Source organism: Aphelocoma coerulescens, chromosome 2 (genome assembly GCF_041296385.1).
Source record: "Aphelocoma coerulescens isolate FSJ_1873_10779 chromosome 2, UR_Acoe_1.0, whole genome shotgun sequence".
Taxonomy (NCBI): domain Eukaryota; kingdom Metazoa; phylum Chordata; class Aves; order Passeriformes; family Corvidae; genus Aphelocoma; species Aphelocoma coerulescens.
The window spans coordinates 116,516,005-116,539,458 of NC_091015.1; the positions used below are offsets into that span (position 1 = coordinate 116,516,005).

General features: G+C 42.9%; 1 protein-coding gene across 24 annotated transcripts in view; it reads left to right on the plus strand.

The window, feature by feature from the left end:
- Positions 1–208: 208 nt before the first annotated feature.
- Positions 209–23,454, plus strand: part of EPB41L3 (erythrocyte membrane protein band 4.1 like 3) — a 143,933-nt gene continuing 120,687 nt past the window's right edge. For 8 of the 24 annotated variants that reach the window (XM_069004508.1, XM_069004498.1, XM_069004502.1 and 5 more), the window contains exon 1: positions 5,492–7,341. The gene's annotated coding sequence lies outside the window, so the exon portion shown is untranslated. Of the gene's footprint in view, positions 388–5,487; positions 7,342–23,454 lie in introns of those variants that run through there. The other 16 variants (XM_069004486.1, XM_069004491.1, XM_069004490.1 and 13 more) reach the window with 8 other exon arrangements.

Below are 23,454 nucleotides of genomic sequence, written 5' to 3' on the forward strand. Positions count from 1 at the left end.
GGCGGCGTGGCAAGAGGAGCTGCTGCCTCGCACGGCTCCTCACCTGCCCCGGCCGCCAGCTCCGCGGGCAAGAGGGTCCCGGAGCTCGCTGCCCACCGCCGCCCCCGCGGGCGCTCCGGGCGGGCGGGCGGGCGGAGGCGGGGCGGCGGCGGCTCCAATGGGGAGGAGGGGGGCGGGCCGAGCCGTGCGGTGCCGAGCCGAGCTGTGCCGAGCCGAGCCGTGCCGGCTGCCGGAGTCTGACGGGCGCTGCAGGTGGGAGCCCGGCTCCGCGACGGCACGTAACTTCGCCGGGCCGGGGCTGTCCGCGCCAGCCTTTTTTGTGGAGAGAGGCAGGAGCCGCGTCCCTCCCGCGGCGGCGGCAGAGAGCACCTCCCGGGACAGGCTCAGGTGAGGAGCCCCCGCTCCCCTCGCTTCCCCGGCCGCCCTTGCTGCCGCCCTGGCCTGGCTCCGTTCAGCGGGGCCCGCGGGTCGCGATGCGCAGCGGGACCGCCGAGCTGTCCTTGGCTTGAGGTCAGCGGGGAGGGCCGAGGGGCGTGCGCTGGCCCCGCGGGGCGCGCTGCCGCTGCGCATCGCTCCGCGCCGCTGCGCGGGGAGGGAGGGCTGGGGCGGCAGGGCTGCGGCGCGGGGGCGTCTCTTCGCCTCTTTCCATTCCCCTCTCCGCGTTCTTCCTTTTGGCTGTACGGGCTGTCCCGTGACCCCACTCGTCCCCGCCGTGGGTCGTTTCGGGGGTCCCCGGGCAGGGTTTGCCCCCGCTCCGGTGTCGGGGCGGACTTGCTGCCCGCGGTGCGGCGCGGGATGCGCGGCGCCAGGCGGTGCGGTGCGGGAGTGCCGCAGGCGGGGTACGGCTCTTGCCGGACCCTGTCCCTCAGCTGCCCTTCCCGCCTTTCTGCCCTCCGCGGAACGCAGCATCTCTCGCGGAAGATCCGCCTGGGCGCTGGGACGCGGCGGCGCCCGCAAAGTTACGGGCGGTGCGCGGCGGGGGTGGGTTGCGGGGGCGCGGAGGGGCCGCGCTGCGCAAGCTGGAGCGCGGCCGGGGGAGCATCCGCTGGTAAGCCCAGCCGCTGCTGATGGGGCGCTGAAGCTCCTTTTTGGGGCTTGGGGCCAGTCCTGATGAAGCCGCAAGGTTTTGCGGGCGGCGGAGTCGGTGTGGCTTTAGCGTTAAAAATGTTTAATAGTGGAAATTAATGAGGTGTTCCCCACCTCCCCTCCCCCTTTTCTCTACCTTTTCGGATGTTTAAAAAAAACCCCGAACTGCTCAGCTGGCGACATTTACATTTCTGTAGTAACAGCAATTCATTAGAAAAGTGATAGTAGCAGGAAAATTAAAAGTAGTAGTAATGGAGCCCTGGGGGTGGTTGCAGATAGCGCCGAGGGACTGTAGCCCCCCCGCTCCCCGGCAGTGGACAGCGCCATGGGGGAGCCGGGGGCGTTTGGGAGCCTGTGGGAATGCGGGGGGCTGGGAGCGCAGGGTGCAATGCAGAACTGGAAGCGCCGAAACTCTGCATTTTGTGCATAGTTCAGTGCTGGGTGGCCATTTTTCTAATTTTTTTCTTGTCAGGCTGTTGGACCCCCAAAATGCTCATTTGGGACTTGAAAAAACATCCTGTCAGGCTCCCCAGCCCTTTTGCTAGGGCTGTTTCGATGCCAAATACTTGCATTTTTGTATTCCAAACGGGTGATCCTTCGCCAAGCTTTAAACCACGTTAAGATGCAGCTAACCATTTGTGAGGAGGATCTTTTTCTCCCCTTCTCTCTGGAGTTTGCATGTTTGTTCCTCTGTTATTTCCAGGGAAGGATTTAGTCCCTAGTATGATGGCTGAAATGGTGGCACGCAATTCAGTATGCTGCCAGATGCTTACCTTCTTTCAGAGTTTGGGATAGGCTCAGGCAGTATTAAAAGCTTGCTAAGAGGATACTGTTATATGGTTTCCTCCATTTTTGGGATCTGTTAGAAGCAGTCTAAAAATACTGGATCATCATTCCTCACACTTGTAACTACAACATTTTCAAAGAACTGTTCTTAGATATGCACTTTTATTCCCCCTCCCTTTTCTAACCGTGCAAGTTATCAGTCCTGGTACTGAGAGCTACTCTTGTATCCTTGTTCTTGTAACTTGAAGGCATCACTATTGATTCTGAATTGAGCAGTTTTTAACATCAAATCTTCATTATTACATAGGGTTGAGTATTTTAACTTGCTGAAGAGATACCCCCTAATGTTCCTAGAAGCACCCAATGTTTGCCAAGTGCCACAAACGTGTGCAGTTCCTGCAAATTTGTCCAGAAAATGGCCTTTTCTTTGGCTTCTTTTTCAACTGGGAAACAAATTATCACTACCTCAGTACTACTCCTGTCCTTCCTGCAGCAGCATTTATTTCAGCATATGAAGTTTCTTGAAGTCCCTTGCTCAAATATTGGTTGCACATTACTGCCCAGAACTAGCTTAGGAAGGCACTTTACTATCTCATGCAACCTTATCTGCTATTCCACAACTTCATAACAAACCCATTGGAACATGAAATGACCTTGGAAAGGTATCTTTCAATCTGACACGAAGCATTCTCTTAACGGGGAGCAGCACTGCTCCACGAAGAGCTGATGTTTTCAAATTGATGCTTCTAAACTGATTTTATTTATTTTTTTTAAGAGGGAAGGGAGAGGGGTGGAATATTGAATGGAAAGGAAAATATTTTTTTAAAAACAAACCCACTCAGCTGAAGTTGAAGCACCACTCAGATGAAGAAGGAGGTGTATTAAGAATGTACGTGTGATGGTGACACTTAAGTCTTGGGTGAAAACAAGTCTTTAATTTTAATCAAAGGAAAACAGCATTTCCTCTGCCAGTTCTGATTTGCTCATTCATAAGATCTTCAAAAGCCCAAATTATTAGTAGGGCTAACTGAAATCTGGTTGGGTGTGTTAAATGGAGAAAAGAAGTGGTGAAGTCTGAAGGAAGCTTTACATTTAGTTGCATTGTTCTTGACATCATAATGTGATGCTTCTATATGGAAAATATTCCAGGACCCTTTCAGTCCCCAAAATGCTGCTCCTCTGGAAAGGCTGCAGGAGCACTTGAGAATCAGCAGCAGTCAAAGGGGAGTCTTGCAGCTGTTGAGGGAATTAATTGAGGGGGTGCCTGGCCAGTAAGATAAATGGGATTTTGGCCCGGATGCTGGACTTGACACATCAGGCCTTGCAAAAGGGTGGTGACTGTTTTTGTGCCCATGGTGTCCTTACCTCTCCAGGAAGATGGTGCCTCCTGTAGAGCAGTGCTTGGGAGCTCAGGATATGAGTGCCACCTGCTGGGTGATGAGCCACTTTATATCAATTATACATCATTTATACGTATGCATGTTGCATTTGTGTTTATATACATATGCAATGTTTATGTATGTGTTTATTTGCATACAGGTGTACAGCTTTTCCACAGACATGTTCTCGGGTGAACCTGGGAAACCTTGCTAAGACCTGAAGTTTCTCACCTTCTGAAGACTTACCACAGCTTGTGTTTGGTGACACTCAAATAGCACTTGTGCTTTGTATTTCAGGGGTAAAGGGGAAATTTTGATGCTGCTGACATTTAATGCTGCCTTTGCTTTACTGAAGGCAAGTGGGAATTTTCAGCTGTGTAGCTCATGGCTCGTGGTGTGGTAAACTTTCACAAGCACCTCAATGGTCAGATAGCAGGCTGGTGAGGTAGACCTGAAATGGAGGCCCAACAAACCAAACTCAACTTTGTCATGTATCACTTACTTAAATGTAAAATCTTCATAGCACTACTGATTCAATATTTTTTTCATCTTAACCCATGTATGTCCGAAAGTTTTATGAGCATCCCATCAGGATATGAAATATCACTTCTCATTTAAATTAACTGAAGATCTATAGAACTTGCAGAATATTGCTGGACTTGGGTTTTTTTCCATTTTAAAGAATATGTTTCTCATATCCACTGTCTAACGTTCGCATAGAAGAGTAAAATTTAAAAGTTTGATTCTGACCTAGAATTGCTACTGGAGGTGACACAATAAATCCAAATCTGGCATCATTCCCAGCAATGGCTTTCCAATTTCCACCAGTGTCCATCTTTCCTAGCCTGCTGGGGCATTGGCTGGAATGCCGTTTAAACACCAGTTTGATTCAGCTGGATACAGAATGATATCAGTTGCAGCACCAAGGCTTGTAGTTGTTCTGCATACTGTCAGAATTAGGGAAATATGCGTACCCCTGGTTTTTGGGGCTTTGTTGGACAGCTAACCTCATTAAGGCTTTACTGCTTACTTATTTTGTGGTGTGCCAGATGAGTCTTTTACCCTGTCTGTGGGTTAGGAATGAGTCCAAGCTGAACTATAAAAGTTTTCAGGAAACTGTCAAATGCTTTCAGCTGGAAAACCTATATTGATGTACTCTTGTGATAAATGGATAAAATGCTTCACATGGTTTTGAAAGTGTATTCCACCACTTGAGATCTGTACTCTCAAGAGTGCATAACAGTCAGGAATGACTTGATGGAGCAAAAAGAAAGTAGTGTAATTGCAGAGTTCATCTTAAAGTGTGATTCTAGCAAAAAAAAAAGACTCCTGCCATATCAAGAGGGATTACAAGACAGGCTTTTGAGGAAGGGGACTCAATAATAATGCATAACTCAAGTTCACTGTCCCCTAAAACATTCACAGTTAATTTGATGCTTGACAAATTGTGATTTCAGTGTCTGGTGAAGAAGCAATTGACCCTAAAATTGCTGCCTGAAGCTGAACCAACGTTTTCAGTTTCATAACCAGCGTCATGCAAAAATAGTATGTGAAGAGGAACAGGGGAAATGCAGAATGTCCCTGTGGTCTTGCTCTTATGTATCTCTTCTCACCCTAACCCAAGAAACTGGCATGTAGTGTAGGCAGTGGATGCTGCTGCAATGCTCAAGGCAATTTACATCTCATTGGTTCATCCATCCCATTACGGCATATCGTGATATTTTCTTTTCCCCCACAAACCTTCTGAGCTGATGATGGAAAGCTGCCCTTATAACGTGTCAAACTTCAACAACCACCTCTTGTTTTCACTCAGAAATGTATCTGCAGTATTGTCAATGGACATGCTGCTCTCCTGTCCCCTCCCCATTCTAAATAAACCAGTTCAGCAGCTCTCCTTCGTGAATTCTGCCAGTTCTGAGTCATCCATACATTTTTGTTTTGTTCCTTCCTTGCGTTTTTGCACACCACGTTTCCCGCCATTCCCGCCTACTCAACATCTGCTTTCATGTGACCTCTCATATCCTGATAACATTGTTAAGCTTGCTCCATGCCACCATCAAAATCTCACTTTCAGTAATATGAAGTCCCATGTTCAGTCAGGTGACTCATTGGCCTTTGCAGACCTTGGGAGTACCTTGAAGTCATATCTGCTCCAGTAAAAATGTTCTCCCAGGCATCTCAGCTTCCCTGGCAGAGGTAAAAGACAGGTAATATCTTGAGGGCAATCTGTAACTACAGTCACACTGACAGTAATGGTGCATGGTTGCAGCTCTGGGGAAGGACTGGGGTCCACAAGACTGACAAGAGAAATCAGAAATGAAGGCAAATCTTTTGCAATCTCTTTTCCCTTTCCTCTCCAATATTCCTCACATGAAGGTACTGGAAAGGCTCCTACTGTAAAAACACTCCTACAAAAACAGCAACAAAAAAAATTGTTTTTTAGCAAACTGGTAAATATGTGAGCAGTCATCTTCCTTTTTCTGCAGCCTTTCGTGCTGTCTTATTAATGGGCCGTGAAGGCTGAGGAGGAGCTAACTCATGAGCCATTATCTGTTGGGTGGGGGGGGAGCTGCAAATTAGTTGCTTGTGACAGTTTAGTTTTCTTTTTTGACTCTAACAGATAAATTTGCCTTCATATGGCATGATTTCTGCAGGGATCAAGTAGGAACCACACCAGGGGCTGTGCTGGTGGCTCACTGCCCTCCTGAGTTGCCTTGAGATTTCTGGAGGCGAAAATGCTGCTCTGGCCTCGGGCCCCTTTGCTGTGACCCAGCAGAAGAGCACTGAGTTGTGAGGATGACTGTTCCTGAGAACAGTTGGTTTGGAGAATTTGGATGGTTGAAACACGTGAACTGAGAAGATATATCCCAATTTGTTGGAAGCGACTTTGCAATGGCCTCTGGCCTTTTGGCATCTTGTCAGCCTTGGCCTGGTGATCAATCTGATGGTCACGGAGCTGCTGGGAGATGATGACAGCATTTCCTTCACTGCCTCCTTTCCTTCCGTCACAGGCTTCAGCACTCTCCTCGCCTGCTTGTCTGTGCTCAGGACCTTGTGCACTTCCTGAACTTGCACATGCAATTGATTTCTCTAGTCAAAAGAACAGCATTTATCTGCCCTTACATACACACATGCAGTTTGTTTAGGTTTAACCCACAGCAATTGGCATTTTTTACCGATCTCTTTGAAGCCTTTCCTCTCCAAAGGAATAATAATGAAAAAACCCCAACCAAACAGAAGAGCAAAAAAAACCAAACCCAAATGCTAAATTGGTCGACTGTTTGGAACAGTTGCCAAAAGAAATCAATGCTGAGCCTGGGAAAGCTGTAAAATTCTTTCTTGGGTTTTTATTAGTAAGAGAGAAGTGACACACACTGGGTTTGGTCACTCAGACACTGTTCAAAGTCCAAATTGAAAAGAACAGTTATTTCAGCTTGGGTGTTCTTGACGGTTTGCAGATGTGTAACAGAGTGTAGATATTCAGCTGTGGGGCAGGCTGCAGGCCCCCTTAATTGCAAAGAATAAATTACCAATCCCCCATCCTTGACTGAGGATTCTGAAGCTGAGCAGTTGCTGTGGTGGCTTTGCCTTACTTCCTTGCCAAATGTTACCTCTCCTCTTCAAGGATTTTGAAATGTCAGCAGAATAAGAGAAAATAATATACCTTTTCCTGTATGTGATATTGCACACCTGTTACTGCCTGATGGGGGAGGTACAGTAGGTTTGTTTTTTCTTAAATATACATGTTCCCCCCTCACAAAATGTTCCTTATGAAGTCAGCCTTGACAGATCTTTATTAGACTGTAATTATTATTCTTTTATTAACATTGATATTGTGGGGTTTTTTATTTCTTTTTACAGTAAATTGGAGGGTGGGGGGGTTGTTTCTGTTCAGTCCATTTAATGAGTTACCTGAAACTTTTGGGGTTTTTTGCTTTTACAGAAAGCAGTAGTGTTGTGTTTTGAATTTCAAGAGTTTTTTTTTTTCTTCTTTTTCCCTTCATTCTCCTACTGATGGCTATGACTGTGCTGAAACCATGGACTTCGCAAACTGGATGAATGGCTGCCTCCTGGAATATGGATAATCTTGGTGAGTCTGCAAAATGAGTTTCACTTACTTGGGAGTAAGTGAAAGCTTACTTGGGAGAAAGAAGATGAATGTTATGTATTGGAAGTTGTGCTTGATGAAAGCTAAGGCCATGTTTGCAGTGTTGGTTTTGTCAAAGCAACAGGCAAAGCTTGCTGAATTTCAACTTATTTTTGATGGAGTGGTATTTTTTTTTCTTATTCTGTTTTATCACTGGCAAAGGTGAAGGAATTAACATGCACTGGATTAATTTGAAATACTGTCTTGTTATGAGATTGAGTGTTATTGCCTTTGTAATAATTTTAAAATTACTTTTCTGTAAGACATACTGTGAAGCAACAGCTTAGAACATTTTAATTTTTCTTTTCTGGCTTATTCAGTTGTTTCTGCAAATAGTTCAGACAGAAGATGATTAATTCATTGGATGGCTTTTTAGAAAAGCACTGTGTCATTCTCCTTACTGCTCCTAATACTGATGTTGCCTGTGGTGTGAACTTTTAAGAGATGATGTGTTGATGGTGTGTTTGCATTAAATATTGTGGAAGAATTTTCCATGAAAAGGTCTTCCATCCCAAGTAGTCTCTGGTGAGGTTTCTTTTTTTAAAAATAAAGCACAAAGCTTTGTCAGGGTCATACTCTTTCCTTGTGTGCAGGCACCTAACCTGCAGAATATTCATCTGGGGGTATCTGCTGTTGCTCCCTGAGGAGGAGGTTTTGGCATTTTGGGCTTTATTGTCAATAAAGGTGACTGGACAGCTGCAGGGAAAACATTTGCTTTGAATTTATCAACCTGGAGATCTGCTCCAGGAGCATGGTTGGAGGTGGTAGTATTTACCCAGTGTTGTCTGGAGGAGTACAAAAGCTGCCTCTGAGCACTGATGGGAGGTGGTTGGCAGCTTAGGAGCCTGGGATTTATCTCTGAGCTATTTAGACCTAGCAGGAGTGACTCGTTACTACTAATAGGTTTAATTAGGGAAAACAACTTGTTTCACCTCTCACTTGTGTGGTGACAACCTCGTTTATGCACAGCCTTAAGTTTCGAGGGACAAGACAAATGTGATTTGGGAGCGGGGTTGGCTGTCTGTCCTCTCCCAGAATGATGCGAGTTCCTGGTGTGGTGATGGCCCTATCCTGGGTAAGGTGTGGGAGTGAGCGTAGGGCTGGCACTGGCTACTTGCTGACAGATTGTGGCTGGGTTTAGCTGTACACACCCCTTCAGGGGGGAGGGGGGAAGGTTGACACTGGCTCTCTTTCCCTCTCCTCCTCCTTTTTCAGTCTCTTGAGTGTGCACAGTTTGTGTCACCTGCGTTCTTGCACTGGTGTAAAGAGCTGGAGACCAAAAGATGCACCTCAAACTTAGGAGTTTCTTATCAGGGACAGATTTAGAGAAAATTTGAGATAAAACCTGGTATTTTGCTTTCGAGCATTTCTGAAGTATTGTTGCTTAATCCTTTTTATTGATCCATAGCTTATGCCGGAAAGCTGTTGCTCAGGGCAATTTCCAGAGTCCTGGAGGATAATGGCATTAATCACATATCATATGACCTTTCAGGCAGCATGAACATGTGTTGCACTGCTGCATTTACCTCCTCTCTTAGTTCCAGTTTTGTCTCTTACTCCTCAGCTGCATGGCTTAGGAGAGCAGTTAAGAAGCCTTCTGCATGGCTGGTACTGGGTGATTTGGTGACTGAGTCGCAGTAAGGTCTGTAAGGTGACTGCTGCTGTGGATTGCTGTCCTTTGATGTGCTAAGGAGCCTTGAGGAGCCTGAAAGAGCAATAGCTTCTGGGCCCAGGAAGCAATGCATATTTACTGTGATGGACACGGGGCTCAAAACTCTTTGAGTCTGAAAACTAGCAGAGTGCATTCCTCATAGCTTTGCTCCAGCATGTATCTTGCTTTTTTGGCCTATTTTGTAATCTACATGAATAATTGGCTGTCATGTTGCACCTATATAAAGAGATGCTTCTTCGATATCTGGAAATGCAGTAATGAGTGCTGAAGTGCTGCCATCACCATGGCACATCAGGGAAAGTTTGATGTGATCACATGGGTGAGCATTTCCACCCAAGTTTTATTCTTAGATTTGTTTTTCACTTTCACTCTGATTTGGTTATATTTGAATTTTTGGCAAATGCTGTTAGCAAAGTTAAAATCTGAAACAGCAATCTAAATCACAGAGCAAAGTGTACTTTGCATAAACAGATAAATAGCAGAGCTGAAAGTATAAGGAGTGATTTCTTTTCACTAAAAGAGTGACATCATTCCAAGCTCATCTCAGTTGTGGAAGGCCAAGAGACAGTGGATACCAGTTGAAATGAGAGAAGTTCACACTGGTTACAAGGGTAAAATGTTTTCTGTCTGAGGACAGACAGCTGGATAGGGGCACAGGTTGCCTGGGGAGGCTGTGCAGTCTCCATCCTTGGGAGATTTCAGAACCTGACTGAACAAAGCCCTGAGCTGGATCTCACCGCTGGCCCTACTTGGAGCAGAAGCCTGGACCAGAGACCTCGTGGGGTCCCTCCTAGCTGAATTATCTTGTGATCCATTAAAAACCACTTGAATTTAGAGGGATTTTTATGCTGGGAAAAAGAGTAGAGCTGGAAGCATTAAGTGGCATGGTCATGGAGGGTGTTGTGGTAACAGCAAGCTGGTGGTGGCTGCTATAAGATGAAAAGGGATGTAGCATCTGGGCAGGCTCATTCTGGAGGGCTGTCTGTGAGTGTTCATTGCTTTTGGTTTTTAATTGAGCAAAGCAATTAAAACCTGACACTTGCTGCTTCTGAAGAAGCCGTATGCGGTTTGTTTTATGCCAACGGTAGCTGTATAACTTGTCTCTAAAATTTTGGAAATAATCAGTTGACTTTTGTTTATATTGGTTAACACACCACTTACCTTGTGTGAGGAGACTTCAGGAGAAGTAAATTCTTCATGCAGAATATTTCCAGTCTTTCAGGGGTTTTTTGTTTAGTGGGTTTTGGGGTTTTTTTTAGTGATTGATATGTGGCTGTTTGCAGTCTTTCAAAAATTGTGTGGGAGTGCAAATAGGAGGTGGATGAAAATCTGTGGGATGATCAGACTGCACGTGAGCCAGCTCCCCGAGGTGATGTAGGTGCTCATGGGTGGTTATGTGAACCTAAACAGTGCTTCTGTAGAAGGGGAGAAGAGAGTTAGGTACTGACACAACCTTTCAGGATGAAATAGGTGAATCTGTAAAGAGGAGTGTGGATATGTCAGAGGACCAAAGCACTGCTAATGTTTTACATAACCCTCCAAGTGTGTTTGTCTCTGTGCTTTCAGGAAGATGGCTTGCAACATTGGAGTTAGTCTGGCAAACACTTGAAAGTAAACAGAAAATGTACAAAATGCACTGTAAGTGGGATATGCTTTGTGAATGTGCAATTGAATGAACTTAAGTGTTTACCCAATCTCAGTTCTTCTGTTATATTTCTGGTTTTGGTTTTTTGCTTGAGTTTTGTTTCTCCTGGAAGGGCATTAGCTTAACATGCAGATTGACTTTCCTCCTTTGTGTTTGGAGGCAATACAGGTGAATATGGAAAGCAACAGTTAGTAGCTCCAAATGGGATTTAAAAAGTTTTTGCTTATTTTTGCACTTTTTTAACCACTATTCCATCTGCTTCCACCCACATACTTAGTGAGCTGTCATTCTTGTCAGTCGTGCCCCAGCTGCAATGGCGTGTGGTTTAGTGGGTGAGCTCCCAGCAAGGCCAGAGTTTTGTCCCTTCCATGTTCTGAGGCTGAAAGCCATCAGGATTATTGCTGTGAGAAACTGGAAGCTTTATATTTTAGGCTTAACTTTACCTTGTTTGTAGGTATGCTGCTCCATGTGTCTGCACAGTGTCTATTTTCAGAGTTACATTTGTGTAACTGTAGTGGCTTTGTGTCCACTTTCCCTCCAGCATCAGATACCACACTGGGTAATTTGCCTTTTCTTTTAATTTCTTTTATACATATGCAAAGCCTTTATATTTGTTCTTCTCTGTTTTTTTTTCACGTAGCTGGTTATTTTCAGCTGTTGCATGGATAATAGTGCTGATGAACAACTATTTATTCTGACACATAAAAGCACAGCCGTAAAGAAAATGAAGCAGGGAAAATTACAGTGGCAAAGGTTCCTAAATTATAGTTGTATAGGAAGACTGTGATAAGGAAGTAGTTAAACATTACTATTTAGTCAAACCTACAACTTTAGCTGGTATTTCGATTGTCTTCTCCTTTTGCTGACACTCAGTTTGTGTGGTTGGTGAGATACACTTCCTGCTAATAAAGTCCCTGTTTTATTGAACCAGAAGCTCGTGGAAGTACATGGGTGTGTTCTCCCAGATGGTTTTAGATCAAGTGTCAAACAATTGCTTATTATTTTCAGATTTCGTTGTAAAGGAAATGTTAGGTGCTTGCTATTAGGTGCTTACCCACTGTCAAAAAAAAAAAAATAAACAAAACCATGACACCAATCAATCTTCCCATCTGGGAGCAGATACATGTCCAGTTTAGATAGGCAAACATAATGTAATAGGACTGAACCAGCATATTCACAGACTGAAGTATTAATGTTTGAGCTGGCTGTGTGCTTGCTACAGCTGCAAAGCCCATTGCTTTTATGGCTGCAGTATGTTTGCTCACAAGCCCCAGCTCTGACAAACAGATGTGATCATCGTCCTGTGCGTGCTCTTTGTGGGGTTGAGCGGTCGCTTGTCAGTGTGATGGTGAGCACAGCCACGATCTCCTAGCAGCAGGTCTCACGTTTGAAGAGCTTTGCTTGGTTTGAGAGCATCCCAACAGTAATCTGCAAGACCCCAAAGACCAGCTTTCATCCATGAGGATGTGGGACAAAGAAAATGTGCTATGTGGGCCTTTCTCAGAAATAAGGAATGAGTAGGGCCCTTTAGGGAAAAAGAAAACTTCCACTGATCATCACAGACACTGTATTTTCCCTTCTGGGAATAGCCATTAGGATCTGTGTTGGTGGTAGGTAATAACTTCCCTTTGTCTCTCCTCCCAGCCAGTTCATAAAATGCCCTAAGGTAAGCTGGGTTGCTGTGGTTAATTTTGTTTGAACAGGATGGATCACTGTTTGTGAGCAAAAGGTATTTTTCAGTGGTAAAGATAACTGCCTTTGTGCTTATCTTAACCTTGATGAAGCTATTACCGTGGGTTTGTTAGAAAAAGAGTGAGGTGAAGGCAGTGGCCTGGACTGAGCAAAGGTTAAAGCAATCAGTGATAGCCTGGCTGTCAGCAGAATTGCATTGCTGGGGAGTGGGTCTGAGGCTTTGCACAACTTTATTGTCTGCTTGGCTTCCAGCTGTTCCTGCAAGCATGTCCTTTCACAAGCTAAGGAAGGGCCAAGGGTTGTCTGCCTGCAATTTCTGCCTGCCCTTTGCATTGGGAGACCAGTCCAGAGTGGGGCCAAAATACTGCAGAACTGGCAGTTGTTTGTGGTGGAGCCTGTGATAAATGGAGTTATCCAGGATCCGTGAGGCTGCTCAGTTTGGATCTTGGCAACTTGGTTCTATATTTTTCTTTTCCTTTCTCACCAGAATAGTTGTACTGAGGTTTGGTGTTGTTGCATTCCTATTTTTAACACCAAAGCTCACTTATCTCTAGTTGAGTGTGTGGTATGTTTCATTTGAGAGAGGCGGCATTTTAGCAAACGTCACAAATGAGCCTTCTTGCTAGAGCTGATTCGAACCGACTGAAAAAGGATTCTTCCTATTTAATTTCAATTTATGTGTGCAAAATTTTCATATAGTTGGAATCAGTACAGTTTGTTGTCAAAATGAAGAGATGTCAGACCTGGCCATAGTTCTCTCAACCCAGCGTTACGTTTGTCATATGGTATTACAAAAGTCCACGTGTGCCTAATTTATTTCAAGTATTGTGGGTGTTGTACACCAAACTAATATATCTGTAGAGAAATAAAAATTCCTTTGCAGTTGCCTGGTATTAAAGACTGTCCCTTTATGCAGTGATATAATTGATGGACAGTATATATTTTTGCATTAAGGACAGTCTTTGCAGCTGTTTGAGTCCTGTCATGTTTATGCATGACCAGATATTGCAATAGGCTGTAGGAGTTTGCTGCAAGGAGAGCTTTCATTTTTCAGTCTTGGGAAGTGGGCTCCATCTAGTGTTTAATTTAAAGATTAGACTCCAGTTCCTTTTCTTAAACGCCCTTGCAGTGTGGATAAAGGACACAGAAGAGGAGTTGTGATAGGCACTGCTTTCTCTTGTGCTTATCTAGAGTGAGACTTTTTCCAGTACAGTCAGTATGGGAGTGGCAACATGAAACACTGCATCTGTTTTACACGTGCACATGAAACTAAAATAATTATTTTATAAAATAGCACATGGATAAAAAGAAATTAAACCAGCATGGCAATGATGTGATCCTGGAATATTTTGTGGTTAGTTCCTATATATACTCTCACAGTGTTTGATGTGGCATGTTGGAAACCAGCCTGTTCGTCTATAAAATCAAAATTAGAAAACTAATTGTGGGGTTCTTTTAAGAAGTAATGAATTTTGAGATGTGTATTGAATATTAATATCCAGTCAAAGGACTATCTTCCAATACGTAATGCTTCTCTAAAAAAGCGTGTTATATTCCAGTGTTTATTTTTATTGTTTTCTCAATATTTCAGTTTTTGTAATATTTAACCCTCTGTCAGATGCTACTTAATTATTTTTTTTATTAAAAAGGGTATCACATTCTGAACTATTTTTAACTTGAATGGAAAAGTATTTGATAGTTAATCTATCATGTCTCCAGTGCCCTGATAATAAGTGTTCTGAAACAGAGACAAGAAGCACCAATAAGAATTTTTTGGGGTTTTTTTTGAAACTGGAGCAGTTTGAGAAAGTTTTTAAATACTTAAGACTGAACACAGATTTACTTTCTACACTCCATACTGAAGAAGCAGGAACTCAGAATATTTAGTCAAGCGGGCACAACAGCAAACCTGCAGAGAGGAAAACCTGAAAACCTGAGCTGTCTGAGGACTGTTTCGTTATTACTACAATGGGGTTTTGTCTGGCTGTGATTTTTCCCTCTCCTTAAAGGGACATTTGAGGCCACTTAAACAGGCTTTTACCCTGAGCAGTGTGGCACTTTGCAGCACTTTGAGACTGATGAGGAAAGAGGCAGGTGGGGTGGGCATCATGGCTGGGCTGAGTGTGACTGCATGCCTGAGCCACCAGCCCCTCCCTCGCTGCCTGCATGGGAGTGTTGCAGACCTTTGCCATTACTCAAAGACACAGTGGGGTTGTGAGTGTTGCCCTCACGTTGCTTACACTGAGGGCTGCAGAGCTGCCTGCCCTTGCAAGGTGGAGGAGGTCCCCCACACAAATCCCCAGACAGCTCTCGGCTTATTTTCTGCCAGTTGCCAGAGAAGTGTGGAGCAGAGGCTGGGATCCACGCCTGAGTCATTGGCAAAGAGCCTGTTGTTGTTTCATCTGTAAAATATTTGGGGTCTGGGCTTTCCAGTTGACACTTGGGAGCTGAGTGCAGACAAAGTTAATGGGAAACATCTGGTGCCAGGAGGGAGGGGCGAGATGGTACCTTGGCCATGTGAAAATGGGGAGCTGTTGTGGTGGGGTGCTGGGCTGGCCATGTGTCTGCAGTGTTGGGGAAAGGACCAGGAGCAATGGCTGAAGAGGACAGCCATGGAAATGGGATATGGGTGATGAAACCCCCCTGAGTGTGGGGCTCCACTGCCAAGCCCTGGAGCCTCCCAGTGCTGGGTTGTGCTGATTTCACTTGGCTAAGGAAGGCAGCCAGCAGTTGTGTGGGGGGGCTTAAGTGTGTATACATACACACACTTTCTTGACAGCTCATAACTTCTCGTTGTTGCTTTTGTTGCCTTTTATTTTCTTCAGATTTTGAGATGCTGGTGTACTTGATAACCTCTAAACTTCCCATGTAGGTGTAAACTTGGTCTCTCAACCCCACAAGGGATGATGGCATTGGAGTAGACACCTGGATTTCTTTTACTATTAAATGCTGTTTTCTATAGGAAAAGAAAAAAACAAACCAACATTTCTTTATCTTTTGAATTAAAAAAAAATTAAAATACCACATTGTTAAATCCAGTTTCCTTTTCCATGTTACTTAATTTCACACTTCTAGAGTGGACAATGAAAGCAAACATGTTTGTATCACTTGAGGCTTCTGGGTCTTACAGTGATCCAGTAGATCACTACATATTTTATGTGTTTTGTGTTTAGTAGTTACCTATGTAGAAGCTGTGGCTACACTTCAATTTCTAAACAAAAGTTGGAAATATCTCTGTTTCCCTTAAATCATTTTGTCACTATAAAATAATGAAATTTGGACCAAATCTAAACTACTGCTGTACCATTAAAATGTATTTTTAAAATTGCAGACCAAAAGGGCAAGCAGTATTTTTTTTTTTGGGTCTGTCATCAACTCAAACATTGCACCACACACAAATGCCCTTTGCATGATAACCAACACCTCATTTTGAGCTGAGGCTAAAATTGACCACGAAGGTCCTACAGGTGGCTTTTGTTGTCAGCCTCCAGGTAACAGGATGGGACACTTCACTCACTGTTGCTTTGAATCTGTGAGAGGTGAGCTGTGAACCTATGCTTGTCATGCCCAACACTGCTGGGATTACAGTGGTGGTGTCTCATGGCCAAGGGAGATGGTTTGCTGCTGACAGGAGGGACAAGGTCCCAGAATAGTTGTCCTTGTCCCCCAACATGGCCTCATGGCACAGCTGCACCAGTACTTTCTGGCTGGGTCCAAGATAGTATATGGTGAAGCTCTATAGAGGAGGGAAAAACTTCAGAAAGGCTGGATTTAAGTCATGGTGCTGAACAGCAGGCAACGTGGTGGTGGCACCAGGGGGAGCTTGTAAGTACTGTGTTGCTGCATCTACCAGGTCCCTCTGCTGAGCATAGAAGAGACTGAAGGAGCAGAGCAAATGCCTGATAGTCCCTCTGCATTCCAGTGTGGCAAAATTGAGGATATTCTAGAAGAGAGGTGCTTTGCTGTACTTCGGAGAGCTGTTGCAGTGCTTGTGATAGGAATTGAAAAGGAAAGCAAAGTCTTGAGAACATGAGGTAGGAAAGGTTGTTCTGGTACAAGAAAATTGGATTTGGAGCTTCCTGATCATTCCTGATGCACTATTACAGAAGTAAAGTGCTAAAATAGAGATGGAGTGGAAAAGAGCAGAAATAATTCATGGTTTGACGTGGTGCAGGTCATGAAGATGATGTAATTATTCCTAACCTATTTAACCTGAAGGAAAAAGAAAGCTATAAATAAAAGGGCTGGGAGGAGGAGGAGGAAGCATTTGTCTATCTAGAAGACTTAGCTATTTTAGACTTGGTATCTCCAAGTAAAATTAAGGTATAAAATGCTTGATCATCTACCTGCTCTCTTTTAAGACAGAGGTAGCAAATACGCAGTGCACTGTGGAAGTAAATACTAAGGGCAGATACTTGGCATCAGCTGGTGTGTTGGGTAGTGTATTTTGAGAGAGAGAGAATACACTAATACATTAATTAACTAGATTAAGTGTGCTAAGATCCTTAGTTTAGATCAGACGTATTTTTAAGGTGTGTAGATGTGGCACTTAGGGATGTGGTTTAGCAGTGGCTTTGGCTGCAGTAGGTTCACAATTGGACTCTGTGGTCTTGGAGGCCTTTTCCAACATAAACCATTCTGCAGTCAGCGTTTCAGACCGTGGTGTGATCAGGTCCTGGCTGTTAATGTTCCTCAGCATGGTGGGCATAGCACCTGTGTCACAGTAGAAGTGTGGTCACCTCTCTCACACTTTTGTCCCTTTTTCCCACACAAACTTGAGCTGGACCCAGCTAGCATTTGCAGTTTTGCATTGGTTTTGGTTACCTGACTTGAACTCCTTTCTTGCTCTGCTGGGGATTGATGTCTTTGGTAGCTGCACAACCTCTTGGGTCTGTGCCATGGTAGCATGTGACATCAGAAATTTATAAGCCAGAAATGTGCTGCTAAAAGGACGTTCATTTAAACTGGAGGAAGAGAAATGGGGACGACAACTTTACTGTCCTGAGATTGAGAGGATTGGTTTCATGACCTAAACCATTGCTTTTATCATTAAATTTTCTTTTTAGTTTGGGAAGAGATGCTATCATCCTCCTTCATAATGTGCCCATAAGAAATAATAACAAACATCATTGTATTGTAGCTCTGTTCTCACAAGTTTGATGTTGTGATTGTATTTCGTTTCTTCTGTGCTGATAAAGACATAAATGGTTTCTGAAGGAAAGCTTGCTCTAATTTGCAGACATGAAATTGTACAAATTTGCCTGTTATTGCTGACATAATTTCTTCTTTGTTTGACCTCATTCACCTGGCATTAAATTCATATTACTGTATCTCAGTTTAAAAATTACTACAGCTAATAGGGAAAACCTTTGCTTTAAGTGTTTTGTTGGCTTGATCTAATCTATGTCCTTAATGTCAACTGTGGGACTGGATCCAGCTCTTCAGTGCTGGCAACTGCCTTTTAACGTCATTTATTTATTATGGGGAAAACAATTTAAAAGCTTAGTTATTAAAGCCACTTTTTATAGGGGAAAGTAATGAAATTGCCGGGTCTGAAGGCAGAAGTTACACAACTTAGTATATAGTCTTAAACAGCATTATTAAAACCAAATACACACCATTAAAATAATTCGAAGTTTATTTTGTTGTAAAACCCGGAGCAGAGTGCCTTCTGAAATGATACTTTGTAGTGCAATGGCCAAAAGTTGCTGCTCTGCCCGCCGTGCAGTTTGCAGGTTACACGTAATCCAGGTTTTATTAGTTTGCTATGCCAGACTGCCTGCCCTTGCATTAAGTCCCCTCTGCTTGAAGCCCAAGCATGTTTGCAGCTATTCTCTTTACAAAAGTAGGCACAAGGTTAATCAGAGTTATTTGGGAGCTGATTGCTGTGTAAATAGCAATATAAAACTAGACTGAACTGGAATATGCAATAGCATTTGTAATGGTTTTTTCCTTCTTCTCAAATTTCTGCTCTGCTCTGAAGTTATAAGGGTGCAACACATATCTGAAAGTTTTTGATCCTAGGAAAACTGAGCTGTGATCTAAATTTGTCAGTTAAAACATACATGTCCTTGCATACCAAAAAAAAAATTATAATTTTTTTTTTCTCAGGATGCACAATACAATGTTGAATTCATGAAGGTTTGTTTCTCTGGATAATTTTGGTTAAGGGAAAAGTAGACAATTAGTCAACTGGCGTATAAAAGACAGTGTTGAATTAATGTTCTAAAAGGAGAAGAAGAGTTTCATTAATTCCAGAGATGATTTTACTTTTTGTTTGATTTAATTGCTTTCTCGCATTGATTTTCATTAGCATGCAAATATGTCTTCCTTGCTGTGCTGAATGTTGAAAAAGATAAAATAAAACAAAATACAAAGAGAAGCGATGAAGACAAATCTTTTTCTTCCAATGGAAAATGTAAATGTTATCAGTACTAGGAGAAATAATAAAAAAAAAGTATGCTTCTCAGAAAAATGCAATAATCAGAATTTTGAATATTTCAAGAACAATTTTGTCATTCTGTCAAAATAGCTCAATCAGAGCAGGAAAAATGCAGTATTGATAAATGGTGATGCCACCAAGTGAGTTATTTCAGGTGGTATTGTGACCAAAGTGTATTTATAGAGCTCCCACGAGCTAATCAATACTAGACTGTGCAGGAGTGGTAACTTTCCTGGTTGGGCTTATTTTATCTGCTTACCTTATTTTAATAGAAAATAAACAATCACTTCTAGGATATTTGGAAATGAGAATTTGACACCTGTTATGAAATACACTGCTATTTCTCTTTTCTGGATGAAGGTGGGGGGGAAAAAAAAGCTTAAGAAAACTTTGATTGATTTAGAGCTTCTGATAGTGATCTGAAAAAAAAGGCTTCTTGTGTGAGGGAATCACTTCATTTCTTCCTGACTTGTATTGAGTCCTAATATCTGTCATTTTATTGTTGAGAGAAAATAGTCCTTTAGTTTTTCTACAAAGGAAATGTTCCTTGGAAAATCTGTGGCTGCACTACCTCTCAGATCAGCCTGTTTGATGACTTCATGCATATGTTGTAGTAGGAATTTGATGTATTTGCATATAAAATTTAGTGTTGCTGATGTTACACCGGTGCTACTCTGTATATTATTAAAATGGCTTGCTGCAAAATTTCCAGCTTAAAATAAGAAAAAATGGGAAAAACCCTGTTGCTTGAAGCCTGATGGCAAGAAGGTAGGTGAGAGAAGGGTGTGTGCATTATGAGAGGTTGCAGTCTGAAGGTAAATCAGAAGGTGCAGAGGCCAGCACAGAATTAAATTAGGCAGTGTTCATGCACATACTCCACATTTGCTTAAGATGTGGTATGTGGGTGGTCTCAATGTCAAAAGGCCCTCTTACATACTTGAGTTTAAGTGAATTTATGATTGTTGGATAATTAGGAAGAAATCCTTTACTGTGAAAATGTTGAGGCACTGGAACAGGCTGCCCAGAGAAGTTGTGGATGCCCCATCCCTGGAAGTGTTCAAGGCCAGGTTGGATAAAGTTTTGAGCAACCTAGTCTAGTGGAAGGTGTCCCTGCCCATGGCAGGGAGGGTTGGAACTGGGTGATCTTTAAAGGTCCCTTCCAACCCAAACCATTCTATGATTCTCTGATTATGTCCCAAACTGTCTTGGAAAAATATTGCTTCTAATAAATTCTTACTGCTTGAAATAGGAAAGAAAAATTTTAAACCCCCATTCTACTATTAGAAAAAGGAAATAAATGAGACAGAATCTGAGAGCTCTTTTATTGACAAATGCAGTCTCTCTTCCTGAAGTGCACCTGTAACTCTTTGGTGGGGTTTCCCCGTGAAGTCCTGCTCTGGTTCTGCCTGACCTGTTGTTTTGTTACAGCACTCAGATGCACTTTTCCCTCCCCACTGCATACGCATGTCGCCTTCGAATCTTCCCCTTGTTTCATGATTAAGTGCTCCTGGCCTCCTGACTGCTGTTCTGCTTGGTGCCTCCCCACTGTGTCCAGCTCTTGCTGTCCTTCCATGCCCTCCTGTCCTGCCTGCAGGAAGCCCAGGTGCCCCTCACGAAGCTCTCCTGGCTCTGGCAGGGCTCTGCCCATTGTCTCAGCCCTGTGCCACTTGGATCCCACCTCACTGCTGACTTCATCCCATTGTACCACCCCTTTGCTGGCCCTGGGCAGCTGCATGGGGTGCTGTGCTGCCGAGGCTGGTAACTGTCTTTGCACAGACTCAAAAGTGGCTGGATGGTTTCCCATTCTTCCCTTGTATCCCACTTTTCCTAATTTAAATGCTATGTTCGCGTAAACCAGCTCTTTTCGTTTCCTGCCTGCTCTGGTTTTTGTTGCTCTCCTAAAGTTGAGACAGAAGGCTGAAGACCCACTGGAACTTTCTGATTGGGATCAGAATGGAAACACAGGGCCCAGAACCCCAGGAGCAGCATTGGAACGCTTGTTTCTGTTTGGATCCCTTACCGGTACAAATCTTTTAAACTGCATTAAAGTTTTAAAAAATGAGCTTCCCTTTAAAAGCTTTGCATTTTCTTATGGTTATAGGCTGAGAACTGATTTGGAAGTGTCCCAGAAATGGAGTCATTTGGCTTGGTGTTGCTATCTAGAGTGGTCACCAAAGACAGCTTTTGCTTTTTAACCTCTACAAAATGTTCCCTGCCCGTAATGAATGTCTGATGCCAACCTTAGATATGTACACAGTGTCTCATGGGGAGAAGAAAAAATCATTGCAATAAAGTTAACATTTTAGCTACTGATGTGTACTTTCCAAATGTTCATATTTACTGGAATAAATTTTAATTATTTCATTTTGATGAAGTTAGATTTGTTCTTATGTCAGGCACAAATGAATCAGTAGTTTTCTGGCTCATCACATTTATTCTGTAAATATTTTTTAAAATTATTTCAAATTCTCTGAACTTTTGAATATGAATACACTGAATTCCAGTAGCTTAACTATTTTTATTTTCATTTTGCACATAAAACATGTTAGATAAAAGTTCCTTTCATCCATGATGGGGTACTATGTTTTGAACTAAGAATTGTGTTTTGGCCAGCAACATAAAGATCTACTGTGTATTGAATAAATATATCACAACTGCTGGTGAAAACATCCTCCACTTGCACTTACCCTTGATATGCTGCTGCTTGTTCCTATGCTAGTTCTGGAGATTTTTCTTCTAACCATGGTTAAATGGCAGCCTGGAGATAGCCCAGGTTTTGTTGTCACCGAGCAGAATAATGCTAAAGTGCTGCAGAATGTGTGTGGCAGATAGTGCACAAAAACTTTGACTCTTCAGGATAAATTAATTCTCTTCTCCTCTGGTTTTAGCTTGGAGCTCTGCCGGTCCAGAGCATCCTTCTCTTGACTCTTTCCTGCCATCACCATCTCATGTTCATGGGTTCCTTTTCTGCCCCTCTCTGCAGTACTTCAGCTTTCACTTGGACGTTTCTTCCAGGTTGACAGTTGATAAAATACAGAGTAGCCCTCTTATCTTCTATGTTTTAGTCTTCTTTTTACCTATTAAACAATTTCTCCTGCCTGCTGTCTTTCTCTAGGTTCTCCTTTTCCCCTGGTTCCTGTACAAAATGTAGCCAGAGAAGGACTTTTATTAGCTGTCAAGTTTTCAGACCAGTACCTCAAATTCATGAATGGCTCTTGGGAGCTTTTTATCTTTCTTAAAGTTGCCTTTTGTGGTGATGCTAAGAGAAAAGCAGTGACTGCTAATTATGGGCTTGCTGGGCATCCATGGGCTTCTGCCTGCCCTGCTGTGTCCCAGGAACCGGCTCTGGCTCCTATGCCTCAGTTACAATCTCTGCCTTGAAGCAGCATTTGGGAGGGATGCAACTTCTGTTCCTTCCTACAGTGACATACCTCCTCCTGATAATGAAAGTAATATACCATTAACAGACTCATGTAAAGGAGAGAAAAGCCTTTTGTAGTTATTAATCAAATCCAAACATCCTTACTTCCAACAGCAGGAGGTTGGGCTTTTATACTGAGAGATCTATTATCCTTTCTTTTATAAGGCAGAGAGAGATCTTTTCTGCACAGACTTGGCAGCTTCTTCCATATGCTTTCCCCATCTGGGATGGGCTTCTTCTTTGAGTCCAGTGATGATGATTACTATTACTTTAACATAATTATTTATTTTTGCTAGAGCTTTGTGAGAGGTAAATTTCTCTCCCTTTGTGGTAGGTTGTACTTGGTATGGAGCTGAGAGGCATCCTGTCTCTTTTTGTGAGCCTCTCAGAAGGTAACAGTTCAACACAACCCATTGGTCGGAGCAGCAGCAGTCGATGGAAAAACACTATAGTAGCACACATCATTAAAAACAAAACCTAAAATCCAACAACCAAAAAGTCCCCCCAAACTTACTCCTGGTGTTCCCAGTATCCCATCCTCAGAGATCCATAGGATCCAGGGTGATGTTTGTGGCCTCTTCCCCAGCAGAGAAATTGTCTCTCTTAATGACAATTGTCTGGGAGGACCATTGGAAGAGATTCCCCCTAGTTAACTATCTTCCTTCAGCATCTTCTCAGCCTTTTTCTGAGCTGAATATGGAATCAAAAGCATCTGTTCAAGTATTTTTAAAAAATATTATATGTGAGATGCTACTTTTGCCAAATAAACTGCATTATGCCTGTTGAAGCCATTTTTTTGGGTTGTTTGGTTTTTTTCTTCCCTTTAACTTTCATACTGTGTACTAGAATTAAGTAACTTCTGTTGAGATGGTTTGGAAGTTTCCATGTAAGACTAAATCTGTGTATACTAAATAATCAGCTTTAATAGGAATAGTTCTTCATTATACTATTTCACAAATAGTGCCTTTAGATTCATATGCTTGAAAATTATTAATAAACAATAAGTCATAAAATAAAAATAAGTAATTTTCTGATGTATCGATTTGTTCACTTACAAGGAGTTTCTGTAAGTCCATGTTTAAATGTGTTTTCCTGTGTAGCCTACATTGTAGCAAGATATGTATTAACATATACCAAGAGGAAATGTAAACAAACATCAGTTCATAGAGTAAAAGTTCACTGAT